Source organism: Dipodomys spectabilis, unplaced genomic scaffold, assembly GCF_019054845.1.
Source record: "Dipodomys spectabilis isolate Male_0828 unplaced genomic scaffold, ASM1905484v1 ptg000415l, whole genome shotgun sequence".
Taxonomy (NCBI): Eukaryota; Metazoa; Chordata; class Mammalia; order Rodentia; family Heteromyidae; genus Dipodomys; species Dipodomys spectabilis.
Window position 1 is genome coordinate 30,801 of NW_024871092.1, and position 15,270 is coordinate 46,070.

A 15,270-nucleotide genomic window follows, 5' to 3' on the forward strand; every position below is an offset into this window, starting at 1 on the left:
GACAAAACCAAGGGATCTTTATTCAACTAACCAGCATAAAACCATAAGTGAAGGTAAGGTTCAAGTGGTAGGGTGTTAACCGTTACAAAAACTACAGCCCTGAGTTCAAACACTAGTACTAGGACAAAAATAATAACTAAAACATCAATATTATAGCAACAGTTAAAATATTTTGACACATTTTCGTTCTGTAAATTAATCTGAGGAACTGGGTACTGTCCCTTTGCTCAAGGCTGGCACTCAACCACTTAAACTACAGTGCCACTTCTGCATTTTGGAGCTGTCACTCTGATTTGTCTGCTCAGGCTGGATTTGACCATGATCCTCAGCTCTCAGCCTGCTGAATAGTTTGGATTACAGGTAAAAGGCACTGGCATCTAGCACACATTTTTTATTTTGACTGATGTTCAATAAAGAAATTCTTATTTCAGTTCTCTTGACATATTGTTGGGGTTGTCTTTACTTTTTTGTATTTTTAGTTAACATTAATATTCTTTTCTGGGAGAAAATATCTTCAGTTTCAGTGAACTATAGGCATCAGTCCATTTTTTTTTTAAATATCTCCAGACTATATGCTTTATTTCAACCTCTATGACTCTCCCCAAAAGTTTTTAGCCTTCTTTGAAGTTAGAAGAACTAGCAGAACAGATTTGTAAATCATCTCTCTCCAACTGTCTTCCTTGTTTGGTCCCCTTGATGATTTCTCTACGTGAAATTGTCTTTCATCTTTTTTTTTTCAGGTGAAAAGTTTACATGGAGGTTTTCTACAAATGAATCCAGCTAAAATCTAAGCTCAGAAAGAAAGCCTGGCATCTTTTTGAAAGAGGCTGGTGGGGGATAGCTACTCAGCTGCACAACCCACCACTTGAACAAGGGGCAGGTGCCAATTAAAAAGAAGCCATGCAGGTAGTAAGCAGTTAAGCAAGAAGGCATCTGTTCTTCTGTTCTGTGCCAAAGGGTATAGCCTGTCAATGAGGCATGTGAGATACAACTCTGGTCTCTCTTTTCACGAGTTACCAAGGGGATCTGGGGCAAGAACTAAACACATGTGGTCAAATTTGCTGGGTGCCCTGGATTTTTATTTCATAAACGAAACCGAACTGAACTGGTCTGAATCCACTCCCTTAGGACTGTTGGCAGCTTATCTAGCTAGTCATTATTTTCCCTTCCTTTTTCATTAGAGTACCACTTCAGTGGGAAAAATGATAGATTATTTCTTTCGGTTTAGAATATAATGGATAAAAATGGCTTCGACTTTTTCATAGTGATTTGACATTTTCTAAGGCCCCAAATAAAGCATAGGCAGTGTTGGAGTCTTGCAATAAGGCAACGAAGATGAGAATATCTTGAAGTAGTATAAATGTGTGAATTATTTCCTTATCTAAGCATTATTTGTTTTTTCCTTACATAAATAATATGCGTGATTCTAAGTATGCATACCTGTTATTGTCAGCCATGTTGGAATTTAGGATATTTGACATTTCCTTTCAGTAAAATCAATTCTTAATACACTGATGAGATGATAAAGAATTTTGTGTGCAGAAGTTACCATTCTTCCTGCTTTTCAGTGTTAACTTTCCCTGGATTTTGACCCTCAAGCAGTAGGATTTATTAAATATTTTCAATGACTTTTCTATTGACAACACCAAAATTACTAAATAAAATATTTGTAAACAGAGGACTGATCTAGAAATGAAAGTAAAAAGACAGCAAGTTTAAACACGGGTGGGTAAGAAGCAAGCATGTTTTAAAGGTATATTATATTATATACGGTCAGGTAGTCCATAGGCCTCATAGTATTCCATAAGGTGCACTCATAGCAGGATTTAATAAAATTAAGATATGTTAAAGGAAGAAGAAGTTGAGGCAATCATTAGAAATGCTCAACACTCACAAACACAGCTACTACAGAGGTTGGAAAGCTCATAATTTAACTTTAGATTATTAAGCACTACACAGAATATCCAGATCTCAGGAAGCTCTTTGTCTTCTCAGAAGAATCTTTACACTTGTCTGTTAATGTAGCCAAAGTGACTCTGCATTATTCTACTCAATATAAATATACAGAGAGCTAAAGAGCAATCAAATGGAAACTAAACCTGTCAGTTTTCTATATGTTGTGCTTATTAACTAATGCAAAATTGCCTTCTGGTTTGTCTCAAATCCTAGTCCATGAAATGAGTCACTAGTTAGTACAATATATAAAGTTAGGGTCAAAAGTCCCTCCAGTTCTCAGACAACTCTGGAAATATGCACAGGGTCGAAACAGAAAAGTTGACATTTTAATTTAATATATACAGAAAATATACATTTTTGAGGGCATACTGCAATTGAAACTTTAAGGAGAAAATGAATATTTTAGAACTGAGGAGAAAACATATTCATGGCTATGCTAATACATTCCAAATAGAATAAATGAATACAAAACTTCCCTTATGAAATTGTAGGCAGATTAAGACAAAGTTTTTGTAACATATTAGGGAGAAAATATTGACTGTAAGGGTTAGGAAAGACAGCGGATTGGGTAGTTTGCCTTTGCTGTAACCAAAACACTTGACAAGATCTGCCAAAATTAGAAAAGATTACACTTCAAAAGTATGTCTGTCAGTTACGGATTTCCTCTGGCTAGGTCTCTCTTGAAAACATCACCACTTAGAAATGTCTCCACCACCTCTGAAATTCTCCATCACCTCCAAAATTCTCTAATACAGCTCTACGACCCCCAACTGTAATATCCCATTAACTTATGAAACTGTCAATGAAAAAAAATCCAGAGATGGAGTCAGAGTCATCACAATCATACCACCGCCTAACGTTTTCATCTTCAAACACTACTTCATTGAAAGAAATACCTGCTGCATCTGAGAGTTGGGGAGATATTTCAGATCCCAGCCCTAATATTCAATGCGCCATAACCATAGTGGAAGCCAAAATAACCCTAGAAAAAATTAATAGACCAAGAAAAAAGCACCTAATTAGGACTTGTCTAACAACAAAACTATCTTTGAAGAAAGATGTCAAATGTTGAGATTTAAATGGAAACTCTGCATCAGACAAAGGACAAGGAAAGAACTAATACAACGACAAAACTCCAAGACAGTATGTTGGAAATGATTAGTACAATGTGGGAGGAGTGAGTAGAGGGGCAGAAAAGTGGGAGAAAAGTGAGGGAGGGGGTAACAAGTTCAATAAAAAAATGTACTCACTATCTTACTTATGTAACTCTAACCCCTTTATACATCACCCTGACAATACGTTTTTTAAATAGAAATACTAAAGATGACAGAGAAAAGTGAGTCTTAGAAAGGTTGAAATATAAGAATGATTATTGAAGATTACAATGTATATGTGTTCATTCAAATGTATTTATCATATTTAGTATTAAATAACTGAGGTGAAATACAGAGTAATAATGTATTTTTAAGTGGAGGAAACTTGAAATTAGTTTCAGGGATTTCACAGAGTCCTATGTCTTGTTAATGAGCTCTGGATGGAGGATATACAAATATTTGCTCTTTGATCAAAAGATTTCACAATAAACTTATAGCAGAAAGCTATAATCTTAGCTACTCTGGAGATTGAGATCTGGAGATCACGGTTTGAAGACAGAATGGGCACATTTAACCCACAAATGTCAAAAGTGGAGGTGAAGTTCAAATGGTAGTGAGCCAGCCATGTGCATAAATGTCAAGTGAGAGTTTGAGGCCTTGAGTTCAAGCCCCAGGATTGGTGCGGTGTGTGTGCATGCACACACACACACACACACACACACACTCCAAAACAAAACACACAAAAAACATGTAGAAACACAGAGAGAATATATATTGTGATGTGGTAGTCAATTAGAAATATAATAGTGTTCTTGGATTTTTGCTGCACATTATTTCTTTTCTCTATTACAATGTAAAAATTTTTCTTATTGCCGGCATTGGTGGCTCACGCCTGCAACCTAGCTACTCAGGAGGCTGAAATCTGAGGATCGCAGTTCAAAACCAGCCTGAGCAGGAAACTTTGTGAGACTCTTATCTCCCATAAACCACTCAGAAAACTGGAAGTGGTGCTGTGGCTCAAGTGGTAGAGCACTCACCTTGAGCTGAAGAACTGAGGGATAGCACCCAGGCCCAGAGTTCAAGCCTCTTGACGGACAAAAAAACAAAAACAAAAATAAACATTGCTTATAATATTTAATCAAATACAACCAAAAGCCTAAAGAGTTAATGTTTACAGAAATAAAATGATAATTCTGTTCCAATAGACATTTCATTCCTCTCTTATATAGGCAAAGAATTTTACACTTACAAGTCTATGAGGAGGCAATACATTTCTTTACATTTCACTTCAGTGGCAATGATTTGCCATTTATGTATTTTTTTCAGACTTAGGTGTTACTTGGAAAGGAAAAGTAAGCTCTCCTAAATGACTTCAAAGAAGTTAGATACCAAAATGGCATCTAAGGGGGTGTATGGAGGCATGTGTGGACAGGTGTGTGGAGGAGGTGGATGAGATTAGGGAGGAAGGGAGAGGAAATAGAAACCATTTTGCCTGAGAGACAAATTCTTTTCAAATGTTGGCTTGCAGATGACTAGACTTTAAAACTGAAGCTCAAAGAATGTACGCTAGATGTTTCCGAAGAAATCTTGTTCTGTTATCCAAGTGGAATCTTTGTATTTGCCCAGAAGTACAGGCAGTCTATTAATGCTCTTATGCAAAATTAAATAATATTTCCCACCTTTTTCTTTTTCTTAGCAGGTAATGTCATATGCCACATGAGTTACAGGAGCATAGATGATTACTTTTGCGTATTGCAAACTGTTAAAAACATCCTTGGTGTGCCATATGTACAATAACTCTGATAGTGCTGCCACCACCTATTATTAATTTACCTTTCAAAAAAGACAAAGACACTAGAGATACTAAATACAAAGCTGAAGTGACAGAGTTCTTTTCACAACCTAAATAAATATATCACTGTCATTTAGTAATCTTCTGCGTTCACATGGAATTTTTCCAGCACTGTTAAAGAAGGATGAAAGTGGAGAGACAGCTCATTGATTTCCCATGCATATATCCATACCACTTTAATATTGCACATAGAAGGTCAAGCATAAAATTATTTGCCTGGAGTCGCTGTCCTTGGAGATTTAAATTAACATAGAAGGAGAGTACCACCAGGGGGGAAAGTTAATTTTATCTTAATTGGATTAAGCCAGGTAACATCTACAATGAGGGAATGAGGTTACAGAAGACTATAAACTGCTGGGTTGACAGAAAAGGATTAATTCATGAGCCAGCGTCAGGTTGTTGACTAATAACGTATTGATCAGATCTATAAAATATGCAGAATGTCTGTCAGGAGGAGAGACATTTTTGAATTGAAGATTGCTAGCCTCTGCATGATCAAAGTTAGATTAATATTATTAAGAAGCTTTGAGCGAGCTACATATTACCTTAGAAACCACCGAAATTCTCTGCAAATGGCTTGGATTGACTGTCCTAAGCAACTGCAGTACTTGATGGTGAGAGGGAAAAGACTGATTTGTGTAGCTGCTGCTCCCTCCCTCCTTCCCACTTCCTCTTTTAATGGGTTCCAATAGACATATTGAACCAGTACAGTTTAATCCCAGTGGAGCCTGCAGGTGGTATTGTCTTTGCATGGAGGAGTTATTAAATTCTTAAGGTCACCATAAAAAGGTTCTATTAAATTGAGTTAATAAAAACATTGGACAAAGGTTTGCAAAGAGCAAAGATGTCAAAGTGTGGGGAGCTGGAATGTTTCTCATGATCATAGACAAGAAGAATAATTTATATCCATCAAAGTGTAAAGAAGATAAAAAATTTGTAATCTTCAATAAAATGTGAGCTTTTCCCCCCCGAGCTAATACACATATGTATATACAGTCAGATAGGACATTCATTTCTTTGGATTTTTTCAGTTGAAATGGACTTAGATTGGTTAAAACACAAGGTCCCTGGGAAATACCATTCTGACAATAAAAACTTAGAAGCTATGGAATATTAGGCAATTTGTGCATGTGTGAAAGCTGATTCTTTTCCTTTTTACTTTTTTCTGAATTATCTTCAAGTAATTGTGCAATGGGGTTTCAGCTCAACAAAAGAAATGTTGGTGCTTGATTTAGAATCACTGTGGCATTTTATTTGGAATTCTCTGCTCTCCCAGTAATCCCTCCACTCACACTGGAACTAGTTTTATTTTCCTGTCATTCTCTCTCTTTTCTTTTTCTTTCTTTCTCTAGTGCATATTAAGTCCACTAAAGGATTTCACTATGGTAATTTAGATGTGCATATATTATATTTTGCCCAGAATATCTCTCTCCATTTCATTTTCTTTCCACACTCTCTCAATCCCCTTTTAATCAACAGGTTTCCCTGAGATTCCTTAGACTGCCTTCACACATGTACTGACATCTGTTTTTCTAAAGAAATATTCTATTGAACATCGCTTTATATTTTAAAGAATTTTTGGACAGGTAAAAACAGTACTGAATTTGAAACCATTTCTCAGAGATGTACAACATCTAATCAAAATATTTATCTGCTTATAGTAGATATAGTTCCTATATAAAAGTGAGAATAGGAAAATTGAAGTTTTTTTTTAAAATAAAGAAAATAAAAATGTAAATATGTTATCTATTTTATCAATCTCTGTGTGTATATCTATCTATCTATCTATCTATCTATCTACCTACCTACCTATCTTTCTATCTGTTTATCTTCTTGTAGAATGGTGTGACATAAACTCCCATAGGAGGGGTGGCATTTAAAAATGGAACTTCACAGGTTCGAATATATAATCTTATTTGAACAGTGTGCCTGGCAAGTACAATCTCAAAAATTTGCTAAACCTCTAGTAACAAGGATGTTACCATTTTTTGTTTTTTTTTTTTAAGCACTTCATATTCTCATCTTTCCTTTGCCTGTATAATTTTCAGCATGATTTAGTATCATTGACTGAGTGAGTTGTACATAATCTAAGTATACACTTATAACTAGAGGTTGCCTCCTTGTGTAATAATGCTTGTTACACTAAGGTGTACTGTAGTTGGCACGACAGGTACGATGTGGAACCTTATTGTTATCATTAGAAGTTAGATTTATAGTCCTGTCAGACATAACTTCATATGAGAATGTCACCACTAGAAGGAAGCAGTGAAGCCAACACCTCGTGGTTCACACCTATAAGTTCTAGGGAATTCCTCGTGTCAATTAATAGTGGGCAGCATTGGTATCAGCTGTGGTGGGAAAGTTAGAAGTTTGTGGTTTCTGTCAGTCAGGGCATAAAGACAGACCCTAACTCAAGAATAATGAGAGCAAACTAAGATGAGGGGTTGTTGTTCAGTGGCAGAACATCAGCTTAAAAGCATGAGACTCTGAATTCAAACCCCACTACTGACACAACAAAAATATATTTTAATAAACAAAAAAGGGTAACTGAAAACAGCAACAAACCTAGAAATGAATCATTAGCAATGTACAGTAATTTATTTTGAGTAGTATAAGAGAGAGATTCACTTACAGTACTCCTTTCATAAAAGAAACCAAGATAAAAGTTTTCCAAGGCCAATTTTCAGATTCCCAAACGCAGATGAGAAGTCCAGAGGATTGTAGATGCCAAGAAATCACTGGCCCAATGGTAAAGCGAATTTATAGGCAAAAACTAGGATACATTTAAGGTTTGAAATTTGAAGTAGGAAGAAGGAAGAAGTAATAATTTAATTATCTGCTATTTCAGCAGAAGGAAAGAGCAAAGACCAGTTGGTAGAGCTCTATTCAGAGTGAGAGCATCAGCTACTTAGAGTCCCAGTCTTGGACCAGAGAGTAGGGTAGAAAGAGGACAGAGAGAGAGAGATGGGGGCAGAGGGGGAGAGGGAAAGTGGAAGAGAATGAGAGAGCAAGAGAAGAGAGAGAAGGGAAGGAAAGTAAGAAGGAAAGAAAAGGAGAAGAAGGAAGAGAAAAGGTGAGGAAGGAAAAGAAAAAGAAATGAAAGGAAGGAAAAGAAAAATAAAAGAACAGAAAAATAATTAATGAAGTCCCTTCCTTCATTGTTGGACATTGAAGCCACTTTGTGAGGAAATCTGTTTTCATTTATATCAGTGAAGATAATTCCAACCTAAATTTTTAATTAGGAATAAATGCATTTGGATATGTATATTATATTTCTTCTTCTTCTTCTTATAAACAACTTAATCTTAAACTGTATGAAAAAAATACAGGGAGAATGAACCAGAATAAGTTAAACAAACATTCTTTAAATGGAAACAGTGCAGCATCTTACCCTGAATAGCAGTACCAAAGTATCTTAGACTAGGGGATTCAGAAACAAAAGAAATATATCCTCACGGAATTTCCTGCCTGGGCTGGCTTTGAACCACGATCCTCCCTTCTCAGCCTTCTGAGTTGCTAGGATTACAGGTGTGAGCCACCAGCACCCAGCTCATATAACTTCTTGAAACATAACTCATCAGGCTAAAGATGTGAAAAATTAGAATAAATAATATTTTATCATTTTAAGATATTCTCTTTAAAGATTTGCTTTTAAATGATATGTGATGATTATTATAAAACCTAAATAATCAAGTAATGATCAAGAAATTGAACTAAAAGCTATCATACAACTGGCTTTCTCAAAGGTTACAAAGAATTTAAATTTTCTCAAATCTTTGAGTATTTTCAAAATACCATTGTGAGTTTAAGTTTATTGGATTATTGATTTTTTTTGGTAAAACAACGGAGAAATCAATTTGTAGGTCTTTCTTATTTGCAGGGGAAGATAGCTCATGGGGCTTGAACTAGGAACCTGGTGCTCACTCTGAACTTTGTTGATTAAGGATAGTGTTCTAGCACTTTGAGCCCAACTCCACTTCCATTTTTTTTTCTGATTGTTAATTAGAGATAATAGTCTTATGTACTTAACTGCCCAGGCTGGCTTTGAACAGCAATCCACAGATCTTAACATCCTGAGTAGCAAGGATTACCGGAACGAACCACAGCACCTAACAGCTGCAGATTTAACATACAATGAAAACAAAGGAAAATCTAGAAATGGACCAAAAAGAATAAAGCATCATCTTATCAACTGAATGATAACTGTTTTGTTAAACTACCTAAGAATAATAAAACATAATTTAAGATAATACATAAACAACAAAAAAAAACATTCAAAAGCACTTTGAAGGCAATCTTGGGGTCACTGAATACATTTGCTTTCCTAATATGATCACATTCAAGTGAACTTCAATCTGACATTGGGAAAAAAATCAATAAATTAATGCAATATTGAACAAGATTATGACTCCTAATTTATTTTAATTGTGTAGTAGTAATCAGTCATGCATTGTGCAACATTGCTTTAAAAAAACAGATGCATACTTTGGCTCCCTGAGCCTTGATTTTTGCCTTTAGGAGGAACAAATTCCCTATGTATGTTTGTGGCTGGTCTAGAAGCACCTTATTATAAGAAAGACCACAAAATAATTTACTAAGAGCAGCAAGAAAATAAAACATGAACTATCTATGGGCTTCCAGAAGTTTCTAGCCCATAATGACAAAAATAAGAGTGAAGAGCTTTCTTTGAATTAGGAATCATCTTCTCCGTCTATTAGAGAGGGAGTATCCAAATAGTAGAAAGATATTTGGACTTCTTAAATGAGCTTTCATGAAGATGAATACTGTATTAGAAGACAGGATTTCTTCTCTTAAGGTTTATTACTGGAAAGGTTCTCATTGTATAACATTTTCAAGAGCAAATTCTGTTTTATTAATGCATGGAGGTGGTAGAAGTGCAGAGGGTGCTGGCATAAGATAAGATTCCAATTATTTTAAATGTTATCATGCATTACTGCCCTTTTTAATCTTCACTTCTTTCAGTGTGACAGCAGAGGGAACTTCTACATCCAGAGAATTCAGAGTATTATAGGAAACTAAACCTTGAGCAAAGGAAGTCCCCAGATACAAGGATCACTAATACGGAAAATTAAACATGATCCTAGGCTACCAAATGAATCCCTATCCATTTACTGTTATTGTGTGTTAGCACCCAGAGACTAGGCAGTGAAAAAGCAAGTTGTTGGGAAAATAGTGTCCTCTCTCCATTTCACAGGAATAAAATTTTGAAGGAAAGTGAACAGGATTTCTTTTTTTCTTGTCTTTTAGGTGCTGGTATGGAACCTGAATTCAAGGGCTATGGCTCTTGCTCTACTATATTTTTACTCAACGTTGGCACTCTGCCATTTGTACCACAATTCTGCTTCTGGACTTTTAATAATTAGTTGGGAGACTCTCTGACTCTTCTGCCTGAGCTGGCTTTGAAATAATACCTTTCATACCTCTACTTCCTCGGTATCTAGAATTACAGGCATGAACCACCAGAAACGTTTCATTATGTTTTCATTTTATGCTTTTAAAATGTTACTAGAACTCTCCTACAATGCAGTTCCTGTGATTTCCTTTACCCAGGGGTAGTAGCCTGTAGTTAGCTAATTGATGTCTCTGTTAGCAGAACAGTCTTGAAAAAAAATAAAAAAGAAATCATTTAAGCTGCTGTATCAGTTCATATATTACAAGATATTTTAGAGAGATATTATTTAATCTTTGCTTTGATACTGCAGGATGTTCTTTCGTTACACATAAGGATAATTAACCTTTATGATGGGCTTGAGATATGGGAAGACACAGTATGAAATAGCTTGAATGTTATTTGTGCAATCACAAACTAAAGAGGTAAAATCTTACTAAATGTTCTTGTCCCTTCAACACGATTCTGTTTATTCACTTATATTGCTTTCCATATGACTTTCTTTGACTGGAGTCTTTTTTTTGTTGGTGGGTGGTTATTTTTAAGTGAAATGAGAAACATTCTAAGGCAGTTTTCAAGATGATGCAATCTAACCTTGGATATATTGTATAAACCCTGCAACTTAATAAGTACTTACGCTGCAGAGAGAAAAAAAGCCTTGTAATTACTAAAGACAATATATGGCAGGTGCATTGAAACTCTGGGGTGACAAGAAAAACATATGACTTCAGCTCATTATAAGTATTTTCAAAGATACTACTAACTGCAACAGTAATTAAAATTAAAATATTTGTGAAATTGCCAGGTGACACCTATATATGGAATCAGTGTATGCTTTGCATTATTAAGTTTGCACAAAATGCATATTCAATTATAAAATTGTTTTTCCTCTCTGCATATATACGTATGTATGTGTGTATATGTGTATGTACATGGGTGTGCATACATATATACATATACAGATATGTGTATATGTGGAGTGTGTGTATAGAATCTTACGATTTGCACATCTCATTTTTATTTATAATATACAGTAGCTTTGTGTATCCATGTATTCTGATTACTAATATATGTACCATAGCATTTGTAATCTGCTGGAATCAGGTAACAATTAGCATTAAGAAAATGTATTGATTCCATTCAACAAGACCTCTCAGTTTCCAGATCACATAGTACTGCTGGCAACACCACTGTGATTATAAGAAATGTTTGTTGGTTGAAATACAAATGCAACTCTAATAATATGCATTAACATCTTAATTCTAAGAACTCACACAACAAGAGAAAATCCTTTCTAAGGAAATTAGATTTTTCTCCCTCCATAAACCTTATAGGTTACATATTAGAGGTTACTGACTACCCTTGAGAAAAGTTATTTTAAAAAAATATAATTTTAAATTCATGACAACATGACCACTTGAAATTGCCTTTCAAGTAAGGGTTTCATTTTATTTGTTTAATCAATCCAAGCTTTATGAAACTCTTAGAGGGCTATAAATAGCTAGAAACTTTCTTAGGAAAGGAAATAATATATAATAGGCTAGCTAACAACGACTTTCATAAAGTCAGCAAACTCTCAAATATAGTTCTCTTATGCATTATGAATCAAAGTGCATATAGTTTAAAAATATAAAATGTTTACGAATGTAATGTAACATATGTAACATGTAAGTTTTCTCCTAGTTAAAAAATATTGTTGTTGTTATTCTAAAGGTGAGGAACAGAAAGTTTACAATTTCATAAGCCAGGTAATGAGTACATTTCTTCTTGTATCGTCACATCTTTCTTTGCTCTCCCCCACTCCTCCCGCCAGTCTCCACCCACAAATGGTATAGTTTCTTTTCAACCTAGCATCTAGAAAGTACCAATTGAAATGTAGGATTTTCTTTGTTTTTGTTTTTATTTTTTATTTATATTTATTTATATATTTTTATTGTGAAAATACTGTACAGAGGGGCTACAATTACATGATCAAGATAATGAGTACATTTCTTTTCAAGCATTGTAGCCTCCTCCTTTATTTCCCCTTCCTATCCCTTTCCAGAGCCTCCCCCTTTCCCCCCACCAAATCCCTCCCCCCCACCAAAGTTGTAAAGTTCATTTTCGAAATAACAACTTGTACTTCTCATTGTTGCAATGGGTCCACCTGTATCCTTATTTAAGCTACTTGTTTTTCCCCTTCCCCTCCAAAATTATACCGACATCAAATACAGTGAAAGCAGGGGTTATACTGTGGGGGAGGGGCATACAAAAGCAACAAAGAAATAATCTTATAAATGCGTTAGAAACAAATGCATGAAAGAAAAAAACATTTAAATATATATCTTAGGGTTCATTTTCCTAACATCACCTTATCTGACCTTTTCTGCTTGACCCATACATATACTAGATATTGCAAATAATGGATACCATGGGACCTCTGTTTCTTTGGCTTGGCTTACTTCACTTAATATAGAAATGTAGGATTTTAACATAAGCTTAATTTTATATTTTGAAGCATGCAGGTTGTATCGACTCTGGACAGACTATTCTTTTGTTTATTTTGATTACGTTTCAACAGAATGGGGAAGGGCTTCTAAAATCATAGATGGTACTAGAAATTGTGAGTTTGAAAACGCAGCTCCTGGAGAACACAGGCATATGTGAAGACCCAGATCCAGCAGTCTTTGCCACTCACAACTCAGCATCTCACAGAGCCCACCAGGCTCTGGAATGCTGAGTAGAACCATCTCACCTGATTCATAAGAACACCGACAACTAGATACTTGATGCTTGAGTCCAGGAGAAACAACTTTAATCCACCTTACTCAGAAGTACTTCTGAGTAATTGGAAGCACAAAATACAATATTACTCTTTAGAACAGCAGGAATTCCATAAATGAAACGTTTTCTTCTTATTATTGTTTTTAGAAGCCCACATGAACAGTGACCACCTCTCCTAGGTGAGCTGCTTAAGAGCTAGAAGCAACTGCTATTACCATTAAGGAGAGATGGAGTAATTAGGAACTATCAAAAGGATTTACTGTTGCCTTTTGGGAGCAGGAACCATGGTAGGCATGTCTGGGTGGAGCTGGAGTTATGGAGAAAGTATAATGATAGAAGGGAAGAATTATGGCCCTTCCTTCTCCATCACTAAAGCATCCTACTGTCACTAATACTGATGTAAAACACAAGAAAGTGCATGGCATCCTTTTACAGATGATAATTCCCACCATAAAATCAGATGACAAAGGAGTCATAGAATATTTTCAGCTTTCTATCCAGGTACTTAGAGGAATGTTCACTGGCCTAATAGAATTGATTCTAAAATAATAGTTCAATGTACTCAATGAATTCCACCTCTGCTGCTACTCAGTAAGTATCCATCAGCTTACAGATTCTGTGTGTTCAGCTAACACCAGTAAATATGATTTCAGAAATTAAAAGAAAAAAAACTATCACCTTTTTCCAAAATGGAAATATAGCCAGGTGCTTTTAGCCTATCCCTTTAATCCAATCTACTTAGCAGGCAGAGATGTGAGGATCGCAGTTCAATGCCAGTCACAGGCAAGAGTCCAATAAACATGTAAAATGTAGAAAGTAGCATTGTCATTCAAGTAGTAGAGACCAGTGTTGAGGGGAAAATACAAGCAAGAGTGGAATCCCTGAGTTCAAACCCCAGAAGTCACACACACACACACACACACACACACACACACACACAGAGAGAGAGAGAGAGAGAGAGAGAGAGAGAGAGAGAGAGAGAGACAGAGAGAGAGAGAGAGAGAGAGAGAGAGAGAGAGAGAGAGAGAGAGAGAGGAGATCATTTTGTTTCTGATAGAAGATCATTTCTCTTTCAGTTTAGGTGCAATGACTCTAGTAATTGGCAACTTCAAGCTGTAGTGGAAAGCTACCATTAACATCAATCTTATTTAAAATGCTAGCTAAAACAGTTGCCAAAATACCAAAAGGATAATCATCACAGAATATTGTTCATATTTAAATCTTCCTATTACTATTTCCAAATTTTATATGCCTTCAAACAGTATTTACACTCCCATAGAAAGTGAACTGGCATCCATACAATGTTCATCTTTTTACCTGAATAATGAAAACATGCAATTCTAAACCAGCATAGTCTCCCATTTTCTCCCTTCCTCATTCTTTCTTTAATTAAAAACCACCTTAAAGCCAAGGTACGTTTTTAGAGGTTCATTATTGTAAGTTGCTTGGCAGTTCTGCTTTCCCTGCTGTTCCAATATCATTATCTCCGCCTGCCTTTCCAGCTGTCCATCATGAGCCTTTAGAGCACCAGGATTTTCAGATCATCTCTTTCCTCCAAACTTGTGTTTCCAAATGTATTACTTGAAGATCTATCCAGTAGAAAGGAGATCCTTCTTTTAAATTGAATTGCAATGGTGCAAACATGCATTCTATGGATGCCAACACAAGGAACAGGGTTAGGTTCAACTGTTTTACCTTTGCTCAACTGGTGCTATGAACCTAACTGTAGTTCTGAGTAAGGGAGTTGATAATGTTCCTGGAACAAGTCTACTGTCTGAGTGATTATTCAAATGAGCTTTATCTTTGCCTCCTGGAGAGCATCATCTGAGGACCACTACTTTCACACAATAATAATATTTCAAATACTTACCTTAATTTCTGTTGTTATTGTTGTTGTTGTTTGGGGAAGTATAGATTGGTCCTGAGGCTCAAACTCTGGGCCTGGGTGCTGTTTTGGACTCTATTTTTTCAAGGCTAGCATTTGAGCCATTTTGCCACTTCTGGCTTTTCTGTGATTTAATTGCATAAGAGTCTCACAGACTTTACTGCCAAGGATGGCTTTGAACCATGATGCTCAAATCTCAGCTTCCTGAGTAGCTAAGATTACAGGTTTGAACCACCAGTGCCTGGCTACTTAATGTCTTAGTTGGCTCTTGAAACTTCTATTATAAATTAAAATCAAAGTAAATTAAATT